The following is a 6,460-nucleotide window of genomic DNA, read 5'->3' on the forward strand; positions in this document are numbered from 1 at the left end:
CCTTCTATTAATTTATTAGTTATAATTAACAAATAATTGTGTATTTTTGTGAAGTACAATGTAATGTTTTGATCTCTAATGTACGCATTGTAGAGATTAATCTAGCTCATTAACATATCTATCACTTTACCGACTTACCACTTTTTTGTGGTGAGAATATTAAACATCTATACTTTTAGCAGTTTGGAAATATACATTATTATTTCTTTTTTTATATGGTTTTTATTTTATTTGACTTTTTTTTTTTCTTTCTTGACATGAGGTCTCACTCTGACACCCAGACTGGAGTGCAGTGGTACAATCTCAGCTCACTGCAGCCTTGGTCTTCCACACTCAAGTGATCCTTTCACCTCAGCCTCCCAAGTAGCTGGGACCAAAGGCACGTGCCACCATGCCAGGCTAATTTTTAGTATATTTGGTAGAGACAGAGTTTCACCACGTTGTCTGGGTTGGTCTTGAACTCCTGAGCTCAAGAGATCCACCCACATTGGCCTCTCAAAGTGCTGGGATTACAGGCATGTGCCACCGCACCTGGCCCTGAAATATATGTTGTTATTAACTGTAGTCACCATGCAGTTCAGTAGATCACTACGTTATTTCTTATCTCCAGTTTAAATGAAAGTTTGTACCCTTTGATTAACATCTCCCCTTTCTCTATCCCTCCATCTCTGCGAAGCCTCTGGTACCCACCCTTCTTTCTACTCTCCATTTGCATGTGATTGAACTTTTTTAGAATCCACATATAAGTGAGATGATACATTATTTGTTTTTCTGAGCCAGGCTCATTTCACTTAACATGATGTCCTCTGATTCCATTTGTGTTGTCTCAATGACAGACATTCCTTGTTTTTTAAAGGTTGTATATAGTATTCCATCGTGTGTGTATATATCACATTTTCTTTATTCATTCATCCACTGCTAAACACTTAGGTTGCTTCCTATCTTGGCTGTTATGAATAATGCGGAAATAAACAGAGGTGTGCAGATCTCTTAGATGTTCCAGTTCCAATTCCTTTGGATATATACCCAGAAACAGAATTGCTGAGTCGTATGGTAATTCTATTTTTGGTTTTTTGAGGAACCTCCACATTATTTTCCAAAATGACTGTACTTGCTCCTTTTTGATTATGAACACATTGGCTCAATTCTACAAGATTGGGCTTAAAACTCACCTCCTTCAGGAAAAGTCTGACTTCTTCACTAGTCACTTCTTCTTTTGTGCTCTTAGACGCCCTTTTAGTATGGCACTTCTAATGCCATGCAGTAATTATCTTTTTTTTTTTTTTTTTTGCCTTCATATCCTCCTCCCTGGCAAAAGCCCAGTTTTAATCATCATGATGTATCTCTTGTACATAATGCAATGAGAAAACATTTTAAAAATAAATTTGAAAGCTACAACACAGAATAATAGGCCCTCTTGGTTACAAGGGATCCCAGCATTCTAGTTCAGCCATCTGTGACAGATTAGACTTTGACATAATCAGCTCCAGTGAAGGGAACTCTCTCCTGAGGAAGCCCATTCTATTTCTGGAGAACTCTTATAAGGTTCCTCCTTGTTCTGAGCCTTGAATCCTTCTCTCTGCAGTTCTTGCCAATTAGTCCAAGTTCTATTTCTTGGAACCTCCTGAATGACTGTTGGACTTCAGAAATCAGCTCTCCTGTTCTTCAAACTAAACATCGAACATTCTTTCAAGGACTGCTCACAAGGCACAGGTTGAATTTCTAAGCTCCTGCACATGCTTCAGCTTGTCTCAGTCTCTCTGGATATGTGGTTCCAGAATTGTGTATGATACAGGTGTGGTCTGACTGGAATAGGACATCAACAAGGAAGACTCATGAGTAAGAAGACTCATGAGCAATATTGAAGGCACGGCTGATGTTGTGCAACGAGATACCAATTTCCATAGCCACGCAGAGCAGCCCATGATGAAGAACAAAGGAGACAGGTGTTTGTGTTTTTATTTATTTTGAGAGTGGATGTTGCTCTGTCACCCAGACTGAAGCACAGTGGTGTAATCACGGCTCACTGCAGCGTCAACCTCGTAGGCTCAGGTGATCTTCCTCCCATTTCAGCCTTCCAAGTAGCTGGGACCACAGGTGTACATCACCACACCCAGCTATTTTTTTTCATTAATATTTTTTGTAGAGACATGGGTTTTGCATGTTGTTCACACTGGTCTCGAACTCCTGGGCTCAAGCGATCCTCCCACTTTCTCCTTCCTAAGTGCTGGGAGGGATTACAGGCGTGAGCCACTGCACCTGGCCTGTTTGTGTTTATTCAGGGCTATGGATTGGCAAGGTAAGAATAGTGAAGGGTCACAGAAAAGGAACCTCTCTGGAATTCCATTTCAACCATTTATATCATCTTGTTCACACTATCATCTTCAGAACAGTCCCCACATTCTTCAAAGACTTTGGCGTCTAAAGTGAATTCGTTCAGACTTTCCTCTGTATGTTTTCAGAAGTTGCTGATTTTTTAAAAATTTATCCCTTCTCCTTATTTGATGTGGCAAAGAGAAAGACACTTTTCACATTATTTTTCTAACAATATGTTGCTTAAAATTTGATAAACTAGTAATTCCTTTGAAATTACATGACAAAATAAAATAAACCTTATCTCATTAGATTTAAAAACATAAAATAGTGCCTGCTTCAGCAGCACATATGCAAAAATTGGAATGATACAGAGAATATTAGCATGACCCCTGCATGAGTATGACACACAAATTTGTGAAAAATAAGAATGAAAACATGAAATGGAGTGTCCAACTCACCCATGATTGGTGTTGTTCTGTAAACATGGGAGAATCAGACTCCAGGGCCGGGTGCCATGAAAGAAGGAATGGGCTTCATGGATCTCTACTCTTCACTCCAAGATTATGGGGGGTGGGAGGTGGGGATCAGGGAGATGTGTGGAACTCTCCCTTCTTAGAGTGCCCATTTCAAAATTACAGCAGGAGCAATTTATTAGACACAAAGAAGAAATTTCTGACTATCAGAGTCTCCAAATATTGCAACACTTCAACAACGTGAAACATTAACATCCTGTGAAATAGCAAACTGACACATGACTCGGGAAGGAATGTCCCTCAAGAGGGCTGAGATTAATATTCGTGTCCTGGAGATAGGGCGACCAGATCCGAAAGGCTTTAGATTGAAATTAGAAGAGGAGACAAACACCTAGATAGACTTGTGAAACCAGTTTTTATGGAAGACAGGTGTGACTTCTACAGGAAGAGCCTTATTTTGTAAATGAGTGAAATGTATTATTTCACTGGTAATAACGTGGACATGAGATATAATACAGTATAGTACAAACAATCTTAGGAGGATAAGGTTACTTGGTCTGATAGGAATTCAAGAGTGGAATATGGGAATTAAAATACATCTTTAGGTCAGGCAAGGTGGCTCATGCCTATAATCCCAGCACTTTGGGAGGCTGAGGCAGGCATGGTGGTGGGCACCCGTAGTCCCACCTACTCAGGAGGCTGAGGTGGGAGGATCACTTGAGCCCGGGAAGTTGAGGCTGCAGTGAGCCAAGATTGCACCACTGCACTCCAGTCTGGGTGACAGAGTGAGAACCTGTGGCAAAAAAAAAAAAAAAAAAAAAAAAGCTTACAAATACATCTTTAGGCCAGGAGAGGTGGCTCATGCCTATAATCTCAGTGCTTTGGGACGCCATGGTGGGAGGATATCATCAGGAGGCCAGGAGTTCAAGACTAGCCTGGGCAATGTAGCAAAACCCCATCTCCACACACACACACACACACACACACACACACACACACACGCACACACAAAATATAGCAGGGCATAGTGGCGAGCTCCTGTAGTCCCAGCTACTTGAGAGGCTGAGGCAGGGCAGTTGCTTGAGCCCAGGAGTCTGAGGCTGCAGTGAGCTATGATCACACCACTGCACTTTAGCCTGGGCACCAAAGCAAGATGCTGTTTTATTTTATTTTATTTTTATAAAATAAAAGTATATTTTTTTATAATGACCAGTTAGAAGGGAAATTGCAATGCACCAAAGACCCACAGACCATGGCTATATATCAAGGGCCAGATGAGGCATTGGGCCCTAGGAATGTGATGATAATGGAGGCAACTATTCTTCCTGTCCTTGTGGAGTCTAATGGGGGTAAGAGAAGAGAGTATGGTCTCTTTAAGGGATTGAGAGAAGGTCCTGATGAGGTGGGAAATGGCTAAAGTTAGAGAGACAAGAAAGGACTCAGAGGCCATATAATGGACTTTAGACCTTATCTTAATGTCAAGGGGATGTCATTAAAGGATTTGAAGCAGGAACAGGACCTGAACAAATTTTATGGGGGACAAGAATTGAGGCAGAGCCTAGAAGCTAAGACAGCAATCTATGCAAGAAAGAGTTGTGGCTTGAGGCCAGGCAGGTGGCTCTCGCCTGTAATCGCAGCACTCTGAGAGGGTGAGGCAGGCAGATTGCTTGAGTCCAGGAGTTCAAGACCAGCCTGGACAACATGGTGAAGCCCCATCTCTACTAAAAATACAAAAAATTAGCCAGCCATGGTGGTGCTTGCTTATAGTCCCAGCTACTCAGGAGACTGGGGTGGGAGGATCACCTGAGCCCAGGATGTTCAAGCTTCAGTGAGCCAAGATCACGCCACTGCTCTCCAGCCTGGGTAACAGAATGAAACCCTATCTCAAAAAATAAAAATACAAATAAAAAAGAATTGTAGCTTGGATTAAGGTAGGGATGGATTCAATTATAGTCAGGATTAAAATTAGCAAGACCCAGACTAACTGGAAATACAGGGTGAAAAAGAAGAAGGAATCAAAGATAACACCAACATACCTAGCTCTGGCTTTCTGGGGAGTGCCATTCGCTGAGCTGGGAGCATGGGAGGAGGGCTCAGGTAGATGGGGAGGGGTTTGAGCTGAGCTCCATTTCAGCCATAATGAGTAGAAGGGGCCTGCAGCTCATTGGAGTGGAGATGCCTAGGAGGCAGGTGGAATTGCAGACTGAAGACATGGGAGAAGAGGTGGGTAGGTGTTCAAGATTTAGAAGTTGAGATTATCCAGGGAGAGGCCCAAGAATGAAATCATTCATCTAGACATAAATCTGTGAAAGGCCGGGTGTGGTGGCTCACACCTGTAATCCCAGCACTTTGGGAGGGCGAGGCAGGCCAATTGCATGAACCCAAGAGTTTGAGACCAGCCTGGGCAACATAGCAAGGCCCTGTCTCTACAAAAAATACAAAAAATTAGCTGGGTGTGATGTGTGTGCATGTAGTCCCAGCTACTCAGGAAGGGGGACTACTTCATTTATATCATCTTCTTCACACTATAATCTTCAGAACAGTCCCCTCATTCTTCTGGGCGGGGGGATCACTTGAGTCCAAGAGGTTGAGACTGCAGCGAGCCAAGATTGTGCCACTGTGCTTCAGCCTGGGTGATAGAGTGAGACCCTGTCTCAAAAAGCAGACAAAACAAATAAAAAACCACACCAAATCTGTGAAAAGGTACAGAAGGAAACTGCAGAGTACACACATATTTTTACATCAATCCCTTCTGTACTCATTCCACAGCAACATTTTAAAAATAAATTTATAATCTGGAAGTTTTAAATAAATAAATCTGTAGTCTGGAGGTTTAATCTGTCAAATTAAAAACATAATAGTCTTATTATGGGGGATTATTTAGGAATGTGGCTAACATCAAGATATGAATGAAGAATGGAGATATCTACAGTTTTTTTGTTTTTAATTTTGATTATTTATTTAAAGGCAGGATACCACTATGTCGCCCAGGCTGGTCCCAAAATCCTGGGCTCAAGCAATCCTCTCACCTCTGCCTTACAAAGTGCTGAGATTACAGGCATGAGCCACCGCACCCGGCCTCTGTTAACATTTCAAGAAAAGGTAATGTCCCCATAATCCTAGCACTTTGGGTGGCCGAGGCGGGTGGATGGCCAGAGGTTGGGAGTTCAAGACCAGCCTGACCAACATGGTGAAACTCCATCTCTGCTAAATATACCAAAAAAAAAAAAAAATTAGTTGGGTGTGGTGGCGGGTGCCTGTAATCCCAGCTACTCGGGAGGCTGAGGCAGGAGAATCACTTGAACCTGGGAGGCAGAGGTTGCCGTGAGTGGAGATCATGCCATTGCACTCCAGCCTGGGCAACAAGAGAGAAACTCCATCTTGAAAAAAAAAGAAAAGAAAAAAAGGTAATGTCAGTATTGTAAACGCTGGAGTCCTGGTTATTGACTTAGGAATTGTTGACCTTTAGAGTGTAATCCTCATCCCTGATTTTTTATATTTTTTTCTCATCTATTCAGGCAAGAGAAAAACTTTTCTAGTTATTTCACACTCAGATGGATTTGCCAAGAGCCTGAGGTACAATGGTGAACCCATTATCTTTTAGAACTGCCAGCTGGTGACTGGGGTCATATGCCATAAAGACAAACAGTTGGCGTCTAAGTCAAGACATT

General features: G+C 42.2%; 1 non-coding gene across 1 annotated transcript; it reads left to right on the top strand.

Moving 5' to 3' along the window:
- The first annotated feature begins 2,643 nt into the window (after positions 1–2,643).
- On the top strand, positions 2,644–2,750 carry LOC114679773 (U6 spliceosomal RNA). The gene has a single exon (XR_003731883.1). It is a non-coding gene; the product is annotated as a U6 spliceosomal RNA (small nuclear RNA).
- The last annotated feature ends 3,710 nt before the right edge of the window (positions 2,751–6,460 follow it).

This window comes from Macaca mulatta, chromosome 7 (genome assembly GCF_049350105.2).
Source record: "Macaca mulatta isolate MMU2019108-1 chromosome 7, T2T-MMU8v2.0, whole genome shotgun sequence".
In the NCBI taxonomy this organism is placed as follows: Eukaryota; Metazoa; Chordata; class Mammalia; order Primates; family Cercopithecidae; genus Macaca; species Macaca mulatta.